This window comes from Canis aureus, chromosome 28, assembly GCF_053574225.1.
Source record: "Canis aureus isolate CA01 chromosome 28, VMU_Caureus_v.1.0, whole genome shotgun sequence".
Taxonomy (NCBI): Eukaryota; Metazoa; Chordata; class Mammalia; order Carnivora; family Canidae; genus Canis; species Canis aureus.
Window position 1 is genome coordinate 10,541,380 of NC_135638.1, and position 22,530 is coordinate 10,563,909.

Sequence of the window (22,530 nt, forward strand, 5' to 3'; positions counted from 1 at the left end):
TCAGAACTAGTTTTACCTTTTGAAACTAACTCCTAAGGAAATTTCTAGTGGATAGTGATTATGTGTTTTATTTTGTAATGGCCCCTACTACTATAGTAATATTTTATACCACATCTGATCTGAGTTTAATTACCATTGTATCATCCAATAATCATGCTATTGAAAATATTCCTAAATTCTATTCATATTCATCAATAACAAATTGGGATTTATACTTCTATGCAGAGGATATAGAAGCCCTTTCCTCCTTAATTTAAATTATCCTTATTACAAAGAAATAATCCACAAAAACAGGGACTTAAATTCACTAGGGACACTAAATTCATATCTTTCAATAGTTACTCTAAACGTGAATTGGCTAAATGATCCCATCAAAAGACGCAGAGTTTCAGACTGGATAAAAAAGCACAACCCATCTATTTGCTGTCTACAAGAGACTCATTTTAGACCTAAGGACACCTCCAGCCTGAAAATGAAAGGTTGGAGAACCATTTATCATTCATATCATCCTCAAAAGAAAGCTGGGGTAGCAATCATCATATCAGATAAATTTAAGTTCATCCCAAAGATTGTAGTAAGAGATGAAGAGGGACACTATATCATACTTAAAGAGTCTATCCAACAAGAGGACCTAACAATCATGAATATTATGCCCCTAATGTGGGAGCTGCCAAGTATGTCAATCAATTAATAACCAAAGTAAAGACATATTTAAATAAAATACACTAATAGTAGGAGACTTCAACGTGGCACTTTCTGTAAATGACAGATATTCTAAGCACAACATCTCCAAAGAAACAAGACCTTTAAATGATACACGAACCAGATGGATTTCACAGATATTTACAGAACTTTGCATCCAAATGCAACTGAATACACATTCTTCTCAAGTGCACATGGAACATTCTCCAGAATAGACCACATACTGGGTCACAAATCAGGTCTCAACCAAGACCAAAAGATTGGGATTGTCCCCTGCATATTTTCAGACCATAATGCTTTGAAACTTGAACTCAACCACAAGAAGAAATTTGGAAGAAGAACATGGGGAGGTTAAAGAGCATCCTACTAAAAGATGAATGGGTTAAGCAGGAAATTAGAGAAGAATTAAAAGACTCAGGGAAACTAATGAAAATGAAGGTACAACCATTCAAAATCTTTGGGATACAGCAAAATCAGTCCTAAAAATCCCTCAAAAAATTGGAAAAAAATCAAATACACAAGCTAACCTCGCACCTAAAGGGAGTGGAGAAAGAACAGCAAATAAAAGCTACACCAAGCAGAAGAAGAGAGTTAATAAAGATTCGAGCAGAACTCAATGAAACAGACACCAAAAAAACTGTAGAACAGATCAACAAAATCAGGAGTTGGGTCTTTGAAATAATTAATAGGATATATAAACCATTAGCCAGTCTTATTAAAAAGAAAAGAGAAAAGACTCAAATTAATAAAATTACAAATGAAAAAGGAGAGATCACAACCAATAGGAAGGAAATACAAACAATTTTAAAAACATATTATGAGCAGCTATTTGCCAATAAATTAGACAATCTAGAAGAAATGAATGCATTTCTGGAAAACCACAAACTACCAAAACTGGAACAGGAAGAAATAGAAAACCTGAACAGGCCAATAACCAGGGAGGAAATTGAAGCAGTCATCAAAAACCTCCCAAGACACAAAACTCCAGAGCCAGATGGCTTCCCAGGGGAATTCTATCAAACGTTTAAAGAAGAAACAATACCTATTCTACTAAAGCTGTTCCGAAAGATAGAAAGGGGCAGAATACTTCCAAACTCGTTCTATGAGGCCAGCATCACCTTAATTCTAAAACCAGACAAAGACCCCACCAAAAAGGAGAATTACAGACCAATATCTCTGATGAACATAGATGCAAAAATTCTCAACAAGAATTCTCAACTAGCCAATAGGATCCAACAGCACATTAAGAAAATTATTCACCATGACCAAGTGGGATTTATCCCCGGGAACCAAGGCTGCTTCAACACTTGTAAAACAATCAACGTGAGAGATCATATCAACAAGAGAAAACACAATAACCATATGATCCTCTCAATAGATGTAGTGAAAGCATTTGACAAAATACAGCATCCATATCTTTTTTTTTTTTCAGCATCCATTCCTGATCAAAACTCTTCAGAGTGTAGGGATAGGGGGAACATTCCTCTGTATCTTAAAAGCCATCTTTTTAAGCCCACAGCAAATATCATTCTCAATGGGGAAACACTGGGAACCCTTCCTCTAAGATCGGGAACAAGACAGGGATGTCCACTCCCACCACTGCTATTCAACATAGTACTAGAAGTCCTAGCCTCAGCAATCAGGCAACAAAAAGAAATAAAAGGCGTTCAAATTGGCAAAGAAGAAGTGAAACTCTGCCTCTTCGCAGATGACATAATACTGTACATAGAAAACCCAAAAGATGCCACTCCAAGATTGCTAGAACTCATACAGCAATTCGGCAGTGTGGCAGGATACAAAATCAAGGCCCAGAAATCAGTGGCATTTCCATACGCTAACAATGATACTGAAGAAAGAGAAATTAGGAGTCCATCCCAGTTACAATTGCACCCAAAAGCATAAGATAACTAGGAATAAACCTAACCAAAGAGGTAAAGGATACACCCTAAAAAATACAGAACGCTTCTGAAAAGAAATAGAGGAAGACACAAAGAGATGGAAAAATATTCCATGCTCATGGATTAGAAGAAATTAACATCGTGAAAATGTCAAAGCTACCCAGGGCAATTTATACGTTCAATACAATCCCTATTAAAATACCATGGACTTTCTTCAGAGAGTTGGAACAAATCATCTTAAGATTTGTGTGGAATCAGAAAAAAAAAAAAACACAAATAGCCAGGGGAATATTGAAAAAGAAAACCAAAGCCGGGGTCATCACAATGCCAGATTTCAAGTTGTACTACAAAGCTGTGATCATCAAGACAGCGTGGTCCTGGCACAAAAACAGACACATAGGGATCCCTGGGTGGCGCAGAGGTTTGGCGCGGGCCTTTGGCCCAGGGCGCGATCCTGGAGACCTGGGATCGAATCCCACATCGGGCTCCCGGTGCATGGAGCCTGCTTCTCCCTCTGCCTATGTCTCTGCCTCTCTCTCTCTCTCTCTCTGTGACTATCATAAATAAATAAAAATTAAAAAAAAAACAGACACATAGATCAATGGAACAGAATAGAGAACCCAGAAATGGGCCTTTAACTCTATGGTCAACTAATATTCTACAAACCAGGAAAGACTATCCATTGGAAAAAAGAGAGTCTCTTCAATAAATGGTGCTGGGAAAATTGGACATCCACATGCAGAAGAATGAAACTAGACCACTCTCTTGCACCATACACAAAGATAAACTCAAAATGGATGAAAGATCTAAATGTAAGACAAGAATCCATCAAAATCCTAGAGGGGAACACAGGCAACACCCTTTTTTGAATTTGGCCACAGCAACTTGCAAGATACATCTATGAAGACAAGGGAAACAAAAGCAAAAATGAATTATTAGGACTTAATCATGATAAAAAGTTTCTGCACAGCAAAAGAAAGTCAACAAAACTAAAAGACAACCTACAGAATGGGAGAAAATATTTGCAAATGACCTATCAGATAAAGGGCTAGTATCCAAGATCTATAAAGAGCTTATTAAAGTCAACACCCAAGAAACAAACAATCCAATCATGAAATGGGCAAAAGACATGAAGAGAAATCTCACAGAGGAAGACATAGACATGGCCAACATGCACATGAGAAAATGCTCCACATCACTTGCCATCAGGGAAATAACAAATCAAAACCACAATGAGATACCACCTCACACCAGTGAGAATGGGGAAAATTAACAAGACAGGAAACAACCAATGTTGGAGAGGATGTGGAGAAAGGGGAACCCTCATGCACTGTTGGTGGGAATGTGAACTGGTGCAGCCACTCTGGAAAACTGTGTGGAGGTTCCACAAAGAGGTAAAAATAGAGCTACCCTGCAACTCAACCATTGCACTGCTGGGGATTTACCCCAAAGATACAGATGCAGTGAAACGCCGGGACACCTGCACCCCGATGTTTCTAGCAGCAATGTCCACAATAACCCAACTGTGGAAAGAGCCTCGGTGTTCATCGAAAGATGAATGGATAAAGAAGATGTGGTTTATGTATACAATGGAATATTCCTCAGCCATTAGAAATGACAAATACCCACCATTTGTTTCAACGTGGATAGAACTGGAGGGTATTATGCTGAGTGAAGTAAGTCATTCGGAGAAGGAAAAACATTATATGGTTTCACTCATATGGGGAATATAAAAAATAGTGAAAGGGATTAAAGGGGAATGGAGAGAAAATGAGTGGGAAATATCAGAGAGGGAGACTCTTGATATTTATGAGAGACTCCTAACTGGGAAACGAACAAGGGGTGGTGGAAAGGGAGTGGGCAGGGGGTTGGGGTGACTGGGTGATGGGCACTGAGGGGAGCACTTGATGGGATGAGCACTGGGTGTTATGCTATATGTTGGCAAATCAAACTCCAATAAAAAATATACAAAAACCAAAAAACAAAACAAATAAATAAATTCTCCTTCTTATTGTGTCAATACATATATTTTCACTGCTTAATTAAGAAAGGATGAGATATAGCATCACAAGAAATTTCAAATAAGAATGGTTGAGTTAAAAAAGAAATGAGTAAAGAAATGAGTGAAGCAAACCAAGAAACAAGCTTTTAACTAATAGAGAATAAACTGACAGTTACCAAAGAGGAGGTGGGTGGAACGGGGGCATTGGGTGAAATAGGTGATGGGGATTAAAGAGTGCATTTGTGATGAGCAAAGGTGTTGTATGAAGTGCTGAATCACCATATTGTACACTCTATGTTACTGATATTACACTCTATGTTAACTAGCTGGAATTTAAATAAAACCTTAAAAAAACTGGTTGAGTTCACATTCATTGTCCTTAAACCAAGTAAGAAACTGTTAAAGAAGAAAAGTAATTTTTGTACATCTTAAAAAGGGAACAATAATTGTGATTTTATTCACAGAGTAATCCAAATATGCTTCATTATGTAAAGGAAAATGTTCTTGTCTACAGATCAATTAGTTCTGCTAATGAAAAAACAGAAGAACAGCCTTTTAAAATGTATCTTTTATAATGTCTTTGCCTCACATAGGAAGCTGAGATAAGAAAGCCTAAGAAAGCATCATCAGCAATATGAATATTAAAATGTGAATATGATTAATTATGCACAACTACTCTCCTCAGACTGGGGCTGGAGGATCAGCAGGTGACACTATAGAAATTACTATGTTAATAGTCCAGTTGTTGGGAAGATAGACATGTGTTACTAGTGAATTCCTAAAATATACATATAAATAAAATGGCCCTCAGCCATCAATATTTCTTTTTAGGAAATGGAAAGTGTGGTTTGTGACTATGATTTCATTCTCATCAGAACATTTTCACATGTTTTGGCTTCTATGGGAAAGCATCAAGGGACCGCCACTGACGGGCTGTCATGTGCCCTACAGGATTTTATCCAAGTTGTCTCTGTAATTCTGTGTGCTGATCTCATAATCGCTTCCTTTCATTTTTGAGGGCTGCCTATCAATAAATTTATATCTTCTTGCCTCAAACCTCCCTTATTCACTTTACTCTGTTTCTTTTCTTCTTAGAAAATAAGAAGCACTTAAAAACATTTTATCACCTCATATTTCTAATATTCTTATTGTATCTTTTTGGTGGATTGTGGATGCCACGGGGTAATAAAGTCCATGGTATATTGGTCCAGATAATGTATGTTCCTTATATGTTACGGGTATATTACTAATCTCAAAAATTCAGAAAACTGTAGGTTGCCTCTGTTGTGTCAATAAATTATAACAAAATTTTCTGTAAACCTTTTTGGAAGAGCCCAGCTTAACTACAGCTCACATGATTTAAAACTCTGTCTTCAATACTTTTAGCTTAATAGCACTGTCAAATGTCAAGAACACTCAGTAAGAGGCTTTTTTTTAAACAATATGCTATATTTTACCTTTTTTTTATAATAGCTGTCAAGTCATAAAACACTTGCCGTGAAGAATGATTAAACTAAGTGGATTACAAATTTAGTCACAATATTATAGAACTCGAATCTTCTTGGATTTCTACTGTGGCCACATAGTTCTACTATTACCTTTGTATTAATATTTACAACACTGATGGTTCAATATTATAAAACAACATAAGATTGACAGGTTACTTTTCATATCTTACAGAGGCAATTTTTTATAGACACAATACTCACACGCATACTCTAATTCAACCATGTTGCAAAATCCACTAATTCAGCAAAAACAATGGTTTGCCAATTCTATTAAGAAAATATTTAAACATGTAGTTTGACCTCACAAAACTGAATTAAAGTCCAGTTTTTTTTTTTTTTTGTGGTTATGGTGTGTCTTGGACATGTGTGCACAGAGATACCATAAACATAAAGGAGGGACAATGGAGATTAAAGTCCTTGCTATATATCAGTGTAGTTGTGACAGAAAAGACTGATGTGGGGTTAAAAACGTTTCAGAGTATGTCTATACAAAAAGACTACCACTTGCTTGGGGAGACACAGCATCTGTTCATAGGAGATATGACTGCTTCTTCATCTGATGGGCCACACTGGCATTTTATTCTGATTCATCCCTTCTCTGGTAGCCTTATAGCATCTTATGTAGCCCTGCCATATTCCAACAACTCTTTCAAATTGAACATCTGCCCTCTCCCTATATCATCTTGACCACGAAACCTTGATGACCAAACACTGACATATTCATAGCTGGTCTTAGCACCAGGCTCAGGAGCCTAGACACCTGGGATCAAATTCTAGCTCCAACACTCACTAGACTGGAAATCTGGACAAATTAGCTAACCTCATCCTTCCAAAAAATGTACTATCTCAAAGTGCTTTGGGGAGTAATTACATGAATTAGTACTTATAAAACATTTGGAGAGAGCCTGGCGTGTAATGTAAGCACTGGTTAGCTGTTGTTGTAGGTATTATTATTTTAAATCTTCTTCCTTCTTTTTCTTCTCCTCTCTTCATTCTTATAGTCATTATTTTCATCCACCTCTCCATGGCTCCTGGTTGGGGCCATCTATCACTCCTCTTTATTCTTCGTCTCTCTGTCCCTCATTTAATAAAAGATTAGATGTTGGGATGGGAAGCATTGCCTTTGGGTAGTATACAATACTTGTGAACTATGTGAACTAGCCTTTCTTTTCATCATCACACTGAAAAAGAGGATAGATATACCTAATTGGATTATCTCTCCAAAGCCAAGGGAAGGACATCCTAGGAAAATCATTTAAAGTGTGAGGATTTTGGCATGAAAGGAAGAATGATATTCAGCTTTGACACTGAATGTCTACATAATCGCTAAGCTTGTTTGATTTTCCTGGGGTTACCTGCAGAGGAGAAAGGGAACTGGGAAGAAGGCAGGTGGGACGGTCAAGTAAAGAGGGGCAAGAGCATCTTTTCAAACTCACAGTTCAAATCCAGATTCTGCTTGGGCCCATCATCACATATGAATTATCCATCATGAGGGGTTGGGATTTGTAGTCATAGGCTCGACTAAAACTTTCTCAACATGAGGACAAGAAGATGCATATATCAGAACATTATTTTTTTATTTTTATTTATTTATGATAGTCACACACACACACACAGAGAGAGAGAGAGAGGCAGAGACATAGGCAGAGGGAGAAGCAGGCTCCATGCACCGGGAGCCCAACGTGGGATTCGATCCCAGGTCTCCAGGATCGTGCCCTGGGCCAAAGGCAGGTGCTAAACCACTGCGCCACCCAGGGATCCCTATCAGAACATTATGAAGTGATTCTACTAACTGGGTATTAGACCAAAGACATGGTCTCATCAGAGACCAAACTCCTTGTCAAGAGAGCCTGTTTAGGCCATTACTATACTTATCATAAACACAGAAAATAAGCTTAAAAGAAGAATGATGTGGCCGTAAAAGGGCTAATACTTTTCCAAGGTCAGATATGTAAAAGGACAATGCCTAGAGTCCCTATGTCTTTTCCCCACATGAGCAAAATAAGTGCAGGAAAGAAAGAGGGGATATAGAAGGTGAGGACTACAGCCCCTTCCCCAGGCTAGAATGCTGGTTGACCATTTTAAACCATGAGCAGAAGGGCAATATTGTAGGGATAACATCATAGTAAAATAGAAAGTGCCCTTGTCCCCACACAAGCCAAGCCACGACGTCAGTATCAGATAGATTTGTTCAGACTTTAACGTGTGAAAGGGATTTCTATCTTGGTAAAACCACTGCATTTTGTTATAGTTGCTTAATCTCTACCTAATATAGTATTGACATATTCTTTTAAAATGATCCTTCTCTTTCACTATTTAACCAACAGCTCATCTTAATCATGTTGAGTAAAAAGATATTTACTTGTTGTATGCCATGTGATTGCCCCCAAATGCATTGTTCTTTCTTTTAATTCATGTCCCATGAATTTTTGGCTGACTAGGTCAAAACTCAATTTAGCCATCATTTCTTCTGGGCAATTTTCCCTGACTTCCTGGTAAAGATTCTTTGTCTATGCTGTTTGGGTTTATCTCTTTCGCTGTGTATAGAACATGATACTTACTGGTGAGTTACCCTAAAAGATGGTGCCTAAGAGTTTCTTAGCACATTGCAGGTGCTCCAACATGGTTTGTAAAATAAATGAACACATGACTCAGAAGAAGGATAACAAATTCATAATTGTGTTTAAGGCAACACGATATGGCTACGAATCTACGTTTGTTATAAGTAAATACATCAGACAGCAAGATCAGTTAAGACACTATTAAAATCCTATGAATGCAGAGTTAAAAAGCTATAAACAATGGTAACATCTGGGGTAAGAAACACTGCAGAAAGGTAATAATAATTATTTTCCTACAACTCCCACAATCAGTTGCTGAAGAATTCTTCTGTCTAGATTTCAATCTGCATTTCGTTGAACATTTGGCATATAATTTTTTTTAACTTCACTGCCTCACTTAACTAGTTATTAGACAATGGGGAGGTTAACTTATTGTGCAGTTCAATCCTCAGAGCAATGCTGCTGCCATTACAGAGAATTCTCTTTTCAAAAAGTAGCAAAAGCAAAAATGATCAAGTTAATTGCAGAGAAGCAGATGTTAGGGCAACTGAGAATTGCCAGGGAAAGTAGAAAGGAAATGAAGGATGTAAAGGACAGGAGTGAAAACTGGTGAAAATGCCTGCTTATTGATATTCTGCATTGGATCAAAAGCTACATCAAAATACGACCAATAGGATAAACACTAATGTCTTGTATTAATAACAATGTTTGGGGACTTCTGAATGTGGTTACATACTTCCATATTATTATTCAACTATTAATTAAATATCTGCATTCAACCAGAAGCAGATTTTGGATTCTAATCAGAAGATTAAATATTAGCATAGTTTGAAGTAAAGATGCAAAGACAATGTATTTGAAGTGATCTATTCATGTAAAATGCCAACATGAGAAAGAGATGTTTTTACCAGAAGCTACATTTTTTTTTTTTTTTTTTGCTATAGTAGTTACTGGCTTCAAAAGCTTATCAGACAACATATTGCTCCCTTTGTTTTTTAAATAACTCAAAGAATTTCAGATGTAGGAACATGGGGAAGGGTTATACTAGATCATCTTGACTCTAGAGACTTTCCAAAGATTAACTCTAAGAGCCAGGCTAGACCTAGATCTGCTCACTTTGCAACTGAGCTGCCCTTCTTCTACCTTACTCATCTTATATTACCCAAATATGATTCAAGCTCTACTATGATGCCTGGACGTCTCACACTGTATTTGACAATTAAGTAAACTGTGCTTAACATTCCACCACCAGATCTAGTGTTTCTAACTGCAAATAAAAGTTTGTGTTACTAAAACCCAGTTGAATCATGGCCAAGAGTTAGAAAAAAAAAAATATACGAACAGAAGGCACAATCCTTCCAGACAGTAAGATTAGATGAATTCGTTGAATTGGTGCTGGAATTTACCTGCCACCTAAGTAGGGCTACAGAATTATACCTTCTTCCCCAGTCAGCTGAAAGGAGTTTAAGGAGAGTAAGATAAAAAGAGACAAGGAGAACTAGTGATTCACTAAGTTGTGAAACTAACTCTCACCTGAAATATGAGAACTTGGCTTTTATTTTTGGCCAAAAGATATAGAATTCAACTCTAAGAAAAGTTTCAAGGTGTTTACCTGTAACTTGGTTGCAACCTGAAGGATCATAGGGTCTAAGGTTTCTTTGGCCTTAAATATTTGGTTAAGAGATAATATTTGTCATGATCTTAGATTGTATCTAACTATAGTAGTAATTGTTCTCCTTATCTAAGTATCTTTAAATCTCTGAAAAGAGGAAAAAATAAGTAGCAAAAGGACAAATTAAATCATCATTAATACTATTTTTCTATTAAGTTTTTTTAAATTATTTTATTTTATTTTATTTTTAAAAATTATTTTATTTATTCATAAGAGACACAGAGAGAAGCAGAGGGAGAAGCAGGCTCTCCACAAGGAGCCTGATGTGGGACTCGATCCTGGATCCCAAGATCAGGACCTGAGCCAAAGGCAGATGCTTAACAGCTGAGCCACCCAGGCATCCCTCTATTAAGTTTTTAAACATGTAGTTCAATCTATTTAATTTCATTAGTTAAGGTATTTGAAATAATAATTATAACTTAATATTTACAGGATCTACTTAGAAAAAATTTACAAGCTAGATTTGTAAGTCTTCTTTTTCAGGCATTTGAAATATCAAGGGAGCCAGAAACACTAACATTATATATTTAATGTCATAAATGTTTAATACAATATAATTACTTGTTTTTAAGTGGGATTACTCTCATAGGAAAATTCAGTCTATTAAAAGAGAATTAATTTGGACATTAGTCAAAGAATAAATAATTATTACTATTTTAATATAATTACCAAATGTATAAATTAAATTTCAAAGTATGTAAGATGAATCAACCTGAATCTTAAGAAAATTAAGACTTGAATGTGTAACTTTAATGGATTGAAAGTTAATTTAAATAAAAAATAACATTTAATTATCTACATACAAAATTCATGCTATACACGAGTATTTTAAATGGTAACTTACGATTTGGTTATTAAGTCAATTTTACTAAATATTTGAAAAGACTCTACTGTTGAGTGTATGAGACACAGATATATTCTGACAAATTTTTCTATATTCCTTCAACTTCATGCATGGAGTAGTTTCTGCTGAGCTATCTTGAGGAAACACTAGACCATTTTTATGTAATTTCCTACTAGGGAATAAATAGAATTTATTTTTCTACCTACAAACTATGAGAAAGCATGCCTTTCAGGAGTTGTATTTGGTGGTATAAGCCAATAAAATAAAAAGGCCACAAAATTCCCCTTTACGGACCATCACTGGTCCCCTTATTTTCTTTTCACAGAAGACCACACTTGGATCATAATACGATGAAGAAACACTCCTATGCCCTTTCTGGGGTAAAGAATTAGTCCTTGCAAATTTGTCTGATATGAATCCAAGAATTTGAGAAAGGTAATTTTCTCAATATGCTCAAAGCTTCACTAAAATTTCAGTTCTCTATATTTTTTAATATTCATATATGTTCTCCCTGATATAAAGTACTGTACCTATGCCAACTCAAATAGTCACACACTTGTGATAGAACCAGCATTTGTTGAAAAATGTATTATTATTATTGTTGTTCTTCTTGTTGTTATTATTTGAGTGACTTCCCCCATCCTGTGAGAGGTGTCTATATTGCTTTTGGAGAGGATCCAAGTTGTTGCTGCAGGCATGCGATGAGAAAAGGAGTCAACTTCTAAGTTTTGATATCCAGAGTAGGATTTTTGAGACTGCAGCTAGAAAATAATCTTGAAAACCAAGCTTTGCTGGGAGGTAAAAGGATTTTCTCCATGCCTTTCCTCTTCCCTAGTAAATATTGAGAGACACCTTGCAGGCTCAATCCTGGGTTCTTCCATAGCCTGGAGTGGCTACTGCTTCCACTAATCTGCCGGAACTCTGAGGTTACTTGCTTCTGGAAGAGGAATACCGTGTATGAGAAGTCCAAGCCCAAAAATACGGACATGGACATCATATGCTTTTAGCCTCATGGAGTGCAGAAAGATGATGGGGACAGAAGTGGGAGGGAGGCAGTGGGACATGCACACCAGAAGTCCAATAGCTGGGTTGAAGGAGAAGACCAAATTACAAGGTTTTTGCCCCATTTCTGTTTGGGCTTCTGGAAGGAGAGGTCCCAGAAGGGTATTACTGGTGTAAGTAAGAGATGTCTCATGAGAATAAAATTCTCCGTGCCGCCTAGCAAGTGGGAGGCAAACTGGACAGTTGCGGAAAAATAAAGAAGCTCCATTTTCTTTGCATTACTGAGCAGCAGACAGTAAATCCTGCGACTTACTTACTTAATGACTTACATAATACCATCACTTCTCCTATAACACATGTATGTTCTTAGCAACCACCGTACAGAGCCACAAAGCACAATGAAAACTACAGGGCTTCTGGGAAAATTCAGGTGTTGCCAGCACTCCAAAATTTCATCAGCGATACATTTAAAACAAGTAAAAAAGACCCTACTAAATATGATAGCACAGTCTTACACATGCTGGGCCATTAAGAAATCCATAAACATTATAATTAAACATGGCATTGTATTTAGAAAAAAGACCTGACGTTTGCTCGTGGAAGTGGTCCTTGGAAAAGCTGCAGCTTAAGCGTTGATGTGAAGTGGTGCGAAGAGACGGATCTGAGGTCATGAGGAAGGTTGTACATCAGATATGGATGGAGTAAGGTGACCAGTAAGCTGAGGTGGTTGGTAGATGTTTGAGGGGTGTGTGTGTGTGTGTGTGTGTGTGTGTGTGTGTTTGGGCGGTGTGTGCACGCTCCTCCTTGGCTAGGTTCAGCTGGGTGTTTCCTACACTTACCTAATTTTTCCTGGATGAACTTACATATAGACAAGCAGGATACCTGTGCTATGCCTAAGTTATTCTCTAGTATATCCATTACTTTGGAATGGATTCACAATTGCAAAACCAGCCTGATAGCAGAACTGCCTGTACCTTAGAGTGTCGCAAAATAAAGGCAACTGTGAACTAGAGTTATTGATTTTCCTTTAAAAAAAAAAAACCCTTAAATAACCTTGATCTTTCTGTGAATAGTTTAGATCGGTGGTTTTCAAAGTGTGGGTCACAAATAGTACTGGGGCTGATGCACCCGCCAAGCTGTGTTTTTAAAATGAGGCTGTTGGACAGTTAAATGGAATCTAGTTTCTTCCCCACCAAAGATGAGGCAGTTGGTTCTCTGGGTGCACTAGGATGAGTTGAAATTTGTCTCTTTAAAATGTGGCTTCCTGCATTGCCTGAATGGGACCTAATGAGAGAAAAGCAAAGGTAGGAGAAGGTCTGGCTCAATCCACCAGCATTTTTAGGCAGAGCAAGGAACACTTGGTTTGAGTCTGGGAACCCATCACAGCGGGATTCAGACTCCCGCCCTGCACAGAATGGGGACCAGAATCTTTGAGGTCAGGGGTGTTTGAAGGAGCTTTGAGCTTAGAATTACGGATATTGGTGTACAACAGTCACCACCATCTGTTTCCAAAACCTTTTCACCTTCCCGAACTGAAAACTTCATACCCATTACAAGGTAACTCCCCCTTTGGACCATCCTCTGGCAACCACTATCCTACTTTTGTTCCTACCATACCAGGTACCTCATAATACAATAATAATTGCGATGTGGAATGATTGTGGAATAATACAATATTTATCTCTCTGTGACTGGCCAATTTTACTTAGCTTATGTCTTCAGGGCTCATCCATCCAATAGCATGTGTCAGATTTTTTTCCTTTCTAGGACTGAATAATGTTCCTCTCTTTAATTTCCTTTGATGTCAACCAAACAAGTATATATTTATTTCTAGACATTCTATGCCTGTGTCGTGGTCTTTTTTTGTTGTAGCACTTACGATAGATGTACCAGATGTTCTTGGTTGTCTTAATAAGCTTCAAGCTATTCAGTTACCCCTCAGGCTGTTTTTTGTTGTTGTTGTTGTTGTTCAGAAGAAGTAGTTCCAGCTTCTCTAGCACTCGGTTCTATGGAGTGACTCTCCAGCTCTGAATAAAATTGGTGACGAAAATATTGGACCCCTTTTCGTAGACCAATATATCCTCAAATATTGAGCATAAATTGACAGCATTTGCTCTAAAGGCACTTGTAGGAGCTTGGCTGAGGAAGACAATCAGCAAGAGTGAGACACAGCATTTCCTCCAGTAGTATCTTTTATATTCTGATGCTCATTGTAGTCAAATTCTGTTTCAAATGGAGGAGAGCTCAAATGCAAAGTGACCTTTGAAACTGATGAAAGAATAGAAAGTAAAAACCTTCTCCATTTAGCTTCATCCTGTGTCAAGGAATCACTATCTTATTTTAGAATGCTGTCATTTTAAAGCTTTGAAATGCTTTCTATAGAAATGATTACATTAATCCTGCAGTCAATTTGTCTGAAGTTAGCAAGTGTTACAGCTATCAAAAGTGCTACAAAAATAATTGAATACATTTTTAAAACTAGTAGATACTGTGACTGTAATTTATTTCCTTAGGATTGCCATGACATAGTAGAAAAGAAAGAACTCTATCAAGCACCAAAAAAAAGGGGGGGGGGAATGGATAAATTGAATAATGCCAAACTTAATGTTATTCAATGATCTTACTTGGTCAATAAGTAGCATCAACTTCTGCTTTCAATTATTTTTTCCCTTAGGAGCACAGAGGATTTAGGACAACTATCTGTTCTTTCCCAATTTAAACGATATGTGCACAAGTCAGCCTGATGGATAACCTAATCCAACTGCTGAAGGACAGACTGATTCTCTGTAACACTTCACCAGGACTAATGTGTAATGGATTATCCTAGGAAATATATTATTTTCCCATGGGGTATGTTCCATTATACCTGCATTTCCTTGCTTTTAATGCTTGGTGCACATCAAAATCATTGACCTGTAGGAATTGGTGTCTACGTCTCTCAATTTCCTCTAGATCTTTCTCACTCCCTGGAGCCACACTTATGACCCAAGTAAGTGAAGGCAGAGAGCTGAAAAAACCTGAAAAAGGAGGTAATCAATTATGTAGATGCATTGCTCTTCTTTCTTTTTTGCATATTTTTTTTTCTTAAAAAATAACAAATACTTTGTTTGAATTAACTTCCTGGACTATACTAATATTAACAATTTTTTCATTTATTGATCATATATCTCATGTTTGTAAGTTATACTATACGCTAAGGATATTTCTCCAGAAGGTACAATTTAATGGTAGTATGAAATGTCTCAGAAAAATGTTAAAGTACTGTGTTATTTGAACACGGACTCCTTTTGTTAGCAGAAGCTTTTGCTATTATATATGAAAATGCTAACCCGTTGTCTGTAAGGGTATTTGATGTACTGGATATTTATCCATGAAATTGATAAGACCGTAGACTATCCCTGTCTAGAGCTTTGTCAGTGTTTCTCTATCTAAATGTGTAATGGACAAGGTTATCAAGCACATTTGAGCTTGATGTGCTTAAAAAAGTAATCCTTGTATGACCATTAAATTCTAGTTACCATCTTTTCACCTTTGATCTGTGCTGTGGCACAAATTCTTTTTCTTTTCAAAGTCCAAATTTCACAGCAGCAATGTCTACAAAAGTCAAACTGTGGAAGGAGCCCAGATGTCTTTCGACAAGTGAATGCATAAAGAATATATATATATAACTAATGTATATATAGATATATATATACACACACAATGGAATATTACTCAGCCATCAGAAAGGATGAATACCTACCATTTACATGGAAGTGGAAGCAACTCGAGGATATAATGCTAAGTGAAAAAAGACTATCGAGAAAAACAATTATCATATGGTTTCACTCATACGTGGAATATGGAATATAAGAAATAGTGAAAGGTCCCATAAGGGAAGGAGGGGAAAGTGAATGGGGAAAAATCAGAGAGGAAGACAAACCATGAGAGACTCCTGACTCTAGGAAACAAAGTGAGGGTTGCTGAAGGGAAGGTGGGTAGGGGGATGGGGTAACAGGATTCTGGGCATTGAGGAGGTCGCATAATGAGGTGAGCCTGATGTAATATGTTGGCAAACTGAAAATAAATTTTTAAAAAGTGACATTTTCTTCTGTTGATACCGAGTCATTCTGGGGAATGTCCCCTGGAGGAGGCTACAACAAGTGGTACCCCAGAGGGGCTAACAGTGCTGTCACTCATGTCCACACAGGACATGATGTCCTTTCTTTCCCAGGCTTTTTCAGAGTCTCATCCAGGCTATGAGACTAGTGGTGTACGTGATGGGGGAATCAGACCCCTTTAAAATAATCATTTCCCCCAAGTCCATTTTGGGGACAATGCTTGATAAACCATAAATCCTTTTCTGATGGCTCCCTAATGAAAAGGAAAAAAAAACCTTCCTTGCTTTCTTTTTTCTTTCCTTTCTTCCTTCATTTTTCTTGCAAGACTCTTCAGGCCTCAGAGGATATACTATATTAGTGTATAATTATAATAGTAGCCCAAGTTGGTGTCATCTGGCACTTCGGTTACATTAGGAACATAATCCTCTCATTACCTATGCATTTCCAGGTGCTTGTCATCACTGAACCATCTAGGGAAGACTAGGATAGCTTTCAATTACTGAAAGCTTGTGCCAGAATAATACAGAAACTTCTCAGCCATGTGTGCAGAGCCTTCAACCTTATACATTATACAATTCAATTTCTGTGATTCATTTTTTTAACCTCTGGAGTTATAATGCCAGTTCATAAATGTATTGATGTGTTTTGGAGGTATAAATGAAACCTTAAAATGCTCCCTTTAAATTACAGACTTTTTTTTTTAAGAATAAATTATATTCTGTTGCTTTTGCTCTGCAACCAGTGAGAGAGAACTTTGCTCCATCTTTGTTCTCCTGACCTTTAACAATAACCCTCAGTACTTAGTCTTTCGTCCTTCTTTCTCAGAGCTTCAACCTGCAGGAGAGTAATTGACTCTCCAAGTTTCAACACTAACTTCTCATGGATAAATCTAGATCTTTCAAAATCTTTCACTGAGCTTTTGAAGGTGTCTGTTTCCAGAGGAACATTATGCATACCTAAAGTATAATACAGAAAACTAAGCTCGGTGTCTTCTTTCACTAGACACCTTTTTAAAGTGCTCTTTCATAAGCACTATGTGGCACTTCCTACAATCATTGTTATCTGCATATTTTATTTGGCTGTGAATTCATCAAGAGGAGGAATCCTATCTAATTTGGCCACATATCAAGACCCAGCACAATGTCTGACATAGAATAAGCAATCAAGATGTTTTTAACTTGGCCACAGTAACTTCTTGCAAGATTCATCCATGAAGACAAGAGAAACAAAAGCAAAAATGAACTATTGGGACTTCATCAAGATAAGAAGCTTTTGCACAGCAAAGAATACAGTCAACAAAACTAAAAGACAACCTACAGAATGGGAGAAGATATTTGCAAATGACATATCAGATAAAGGGCTAGTATCCAAGATCTATAAAGAACTTATTAAACTCAACAGCAAAGAAACAAACAATCCAATCATGAAATGGGCAAAAGACATGAAGAGAAATCTCACAGAGGAAGACATAGACATGGCCAACAAGCACATGAGAAAATGCTCCGCATCACTTGCCATTAGGGAAATAACAAATCAAAACCACAATGAGATCCCACCTCACACCAGTGAGAATGGGGAAAATTAACAAGGCAGGAAACCACAAATGTTGGAGAAGATGTGGAGAAAGGGGAACCCTCTTGCACTGTTGGTGGAAATGTGAACTGGTGCAGCCACTCTGGAAAACTGTGTGGAGGTTCCTCAGAGAGTTAAAAATAGACCTGCCCTACGACCCAGGAATTGCACTGCTGGGGATTTACCCCAAAGATACAGATGCAGTGAAACGCCGGGACACCTGCACCCCGATGTTTCTAGCAGCAATGGCCACGATAGCCAAACTGTGGAAGGAGCCTTGGAGTCCATCGAAAGATGAATGGATAAAGAAGATGTGGTTTATGTATACAATGGAATATTCCTCAGCCATTAGAAACGACAAATACCCACCATTTGCTTCAACGTGGATAGAACTGGAGGGTATTATGCTAAGTGAAATAAGTCAATTGGAGAAGGACAAACGTTATATGGTCTCATTCATTTGGGGAATATAAAAAATCGTGAAAGGGAATAAAGGGGAAAGGAGAGAAAATGAGTGGGATATATCAGAAAGGGAGACAGAACATGAAAGACTCCTAACTCTGGGAAACGAACTAGGGGTGGTGGAAGGGGAGGTGGGCGGGGGGTGGGGGTGACTGGGTGACAGGCACTGAGTGGGCACTTGACGGGATGAGCACGGGTGTTATTCTACATGTTGGCAAATTGAACACCAATAAAAAATAAATTTATAGGGATCCCTGGGTGGTGCAGTGGTTTAGCGCCTCCACCTTTGGCCCAGGGCGCAATCCTGGAGACCCGGGATCGAATCCCATGTCGGGCTCCCGGTGCATGGAGCCTGCTTCTCCCTCTGCCTGTGTCTCTGCCTCTCTCTCTCTCTGTGTGACTATCATAAATAAATAAAAATTAAAATAAATAAATAAATAAATTTATAAAAAAAGTAATGTCAGATGTCGAAAATAAAAAAAAAAAGTTACCCTGAAAAAAATGTGTAATTGATTTGTATAGAGTAGATCTGAAAAAAAGTATATTATATGTGATATATGTAACAATATAACAAAATAATAACTGTATATTGCATAAAACAATCTAACAAAATAGTAATAACTGATAGTTTTTCAGTGATTCTGAATTTTTAAAAAAGTCCTACCTGAGTGTGTGGTAATTTAGATTGTGGTATTTGGAACCAAACAGAGATTTTTGTTTTGGCTTTCTAAGTATTATCTTTGAGCTACTTAGCATTTTTAAGTCATAGTTTCCTCATCTGTAAAAAGTGAATTGCCTAGGATAGAACATGTCAAGTAAGAACTCTAAATCTAGCACTATTTTAGCAGTAATATTAGTATTTTTTAAAAAGATTTTATTAATTAGAGAGAGAGGGGTGAGGGGGAGAGAGAGAGATAGAGAGCATGCACACGAGTGGGAGGAAGGGCAGAGAGAGAGGAAGAGAGGGACAAGTAGACTCCCTGCTGAGCACAGAGCCTGATGGGGAGGGCTTCATCCCAGGAGATCACCACCTGAGCCCAGGTCAGCCCTTAACTAACTAAGCCCACCTGAGCCCAGAGATCACCACCTGAGCCCAGGTCAGGCCTTTAACTAACTAAGCCACCCGGGTGCCCATAGGATCTTCCTGTCTTTCAAAATCTGTAGGAGAGCTGAATAGGCTTTATGAAAAGAAACACATGAAATATTTCTTTTAAAGATGTTTTTATATTAAGGTTTGGTGAAGGGATAATATGATATCTATCATGAAGTAGGTGACAATAATTATTCTAAAGATCATGGAAAAGGGCTTTAGCTAGACATAGCAAGCAATTCTGGATACTCAAAAACGACTGGAAATGGTCAAATATTTTCTCAAGGGTGTATAATTCAGAACCAACAATCAAATTCGATTGTGAATTACCTGAGGATGGGCTTCTAAGCATGTTGCTTGGAGGAATTATAGTTCAATGGAAATGGAAGTGTTTACCTAACAGCATTCATATATGGTAGACAATAAGAAACATGATGAGACACTTCACAGATCTGATATTTCAGGTGCCTAAGCCACTTTTACATACTTTTCATGTCTATAGATACACACATTATATATATATTATATATATATTATATATATATATATATAATATTTGTGTATTATATCATCTTGTAGGTCATAATTTACAACAGCATTTATACATTAGTCTTCTCTAAACCCATGTGTTTAATTAATTTATGTGTAAGTTAATTTATTTATTGTTGGTTCTTTCCATTTTTCTTCCTAGATTTCTCGGTATAACTTATCATAATTACTTTACTGTAATACTTCCCCAAGTACCCATGTTTTCACATTTATCTGTACAATCAGCATTCACATAATGAATTCCTCATGCAGCATTTTCCCCTATTTCATGGATAGTGCTATTTTCAGTTAGAACAGCCAGGATACAGGGACTTAAATGAGACGATTCTTATAAGAATAATCAACATGTCTTTAGTGACTGACAGGAACAGAATAACAAAGAAATAGAGTGCATTTTGGCATTCCAGGACTAAATATATTGTTTCTAAAATTCTATTTATATATACATATTGAATGACATAAACCTCTTTGCTCTTGCAGCTGGTTATTTCTATCCATAATGCCCAAAATACAGCTCTGTTATACTATTCAATTTTACCAATAAAGAAATAGTAAATGACAAATTTTTATAAGTCTATACCTTAAAAATGAAAGGTTAATTCATCTTTGGCATAAATATTTTTAAGGTAAAACTAATAAATACAGAAACTATAACCAAATTCATTGTTTCATTTTTTTCAGCCAATTTTAATATTTTTAAAAGATGAATAAAGATCTCTTTTTTCATTCTAAGAACTATTCCATTTAGTAAATTAGTTTGTCAGAGATTAAAATTAAGTGGTGATATGTACAGTAGGAATAGAAAATGGAATTAACAATGAAAGCTATTCAAGGATAAGCAGAGATAAATCTGTCTGCCCACTTGCTTATTCAAATAGACAATGCAGAATTTGTATGTTACAATCTGTGTGCATAAATCATGTGGTTCCTAAACAAAAAGTAAGATTTATTTGTAACAATATCCCCGAATAAAATGATTGCGTATATTTTCCAACAAAAAATATACTTTGTATGTAGGTCAAAACTCACATTTATTTCACAGCAATAGCAAGCACTCATTCTGCCTTTTAAATATTTCTGTTAGTCTCCTTTGAACATTTAATCCCGAGGTGGGTGACATCTTCGGTAAGGTAAATCATTCACATCTCTGGGCTTGGCTGACTGTAATGGGTCAGTGCTTTCAATGCCGACCACCATTCTATCAAGTGCAAATTGTGGCCTGTGCATAGGACTAAATAAGGATTTTACAGATATTATCCCATTTAACAAAATAACCATATAATGTAAATCCTGTTATTATTTCTAATAGATAAATGAGCAAACAGGTTGTGGGGCAGGAAAGCATTCTAACTTTGGCCCAACTTGATTCCTAGACTAGCACTTTAAAGCCCAGACTAACCTTTATCTTTTTTTTAAAGATTTTATTTATTTATTTATTCCTGAAACAGACAGAGAGAGAGGCAGAGACACAGGCAGATGGAGAAGCAGGCTCCATGCAGGGAACCTGATGTGGGGCTTGATCCCCAGACCCTGAGATCACACCCTGAGCCAAAGGCACACGCTCAACCGCTGAGCCACCCAGGCACCCCAACCTTTAGCTCTTTTTAAAATAAATAACACAGTATTATTTCCCCACTTTCTCCATCTTGAGAATTAAGTTCATCTTTCTGTTTCCAGAACTAATACCAATGTTATATATTTTTTATTATATGTCCTCACATGAAGTATTATGCAGATAAACTCAACTTGATGAGGTAGACAGATAAGGGATAAAACCATGGAGAGTGTCAGAATGAAAAGGAATCCTATGTTTTAGGCTAGTTTAATTTTTTTCTTTTTCAAGTTTTTATTTAAATTCTAGTTAGTTAACTTATAGTGTAATATTAGTCTCAGGAGTAGAATTTAGTGATTCACTACTTAGCATACAACACTTAGTGCTCATCACAAGTACCCTCCTTAATGCTCACCACCGATTTAGCCCACCCCCTACCCAGTCCCCTTCAGTAACTCTTTGTTCTCTATAGTTAAGAGTAGTCTGTTATCTGGTTTGCCCCCTTTTTTCCCCTTTCCTCTATGTTCATCTGTTTTATTTCTTAAACTCCACATATTAGTGAAATCATATGGTATTTGTCTTTGTCTGACTTATTTCGCTTAGCATAATACCCTCTAGTTCCATCCACATCATTGTAAATGGCAAGATTTCATTCTTTTTGATGGCTGAGTAATATTTCATTATACACACACACATAAATATAATATATACATATATTATATATATATATATATATATATATACACCTCATCCTCTTTCATTCATCAGTTAGTGGACATTTGGGCTCTTTCCATAATTTGGCTATTGTTGATGCTGCTGCTATAAACATTGGGGTTCATATACCCCTTCAAATTAGTATTTTTGTATCCTGTGGGTAAATACCTAGTAGTGCAATCGTTGGATCATAGGGTAGTTCTATTTTTAACTTTTTGAGGAACCTCCATGCTGTTTTCCAGTGTGGCTGTATCAGTTTGCATTCCCACCAACAATGTAAGAGACAACATGTGTTAGTGAGG

At 36.9% G+C, this 22,530-nt stretch overlaps 1 protein-coding gene across 21 annotated transcripts in view; it reads right to left on the reverse strand.

Moving 5' to 3' along the window:
* The window catches only part of RALYL (RALY RNA binding protein like), a 707,896-nt gene that overhangs the window by 158,759 nt on the left and 526,607 nt on the right, over nucleotides 1–22,530 (reverse strand). The window lies entirely within an intron of this gene.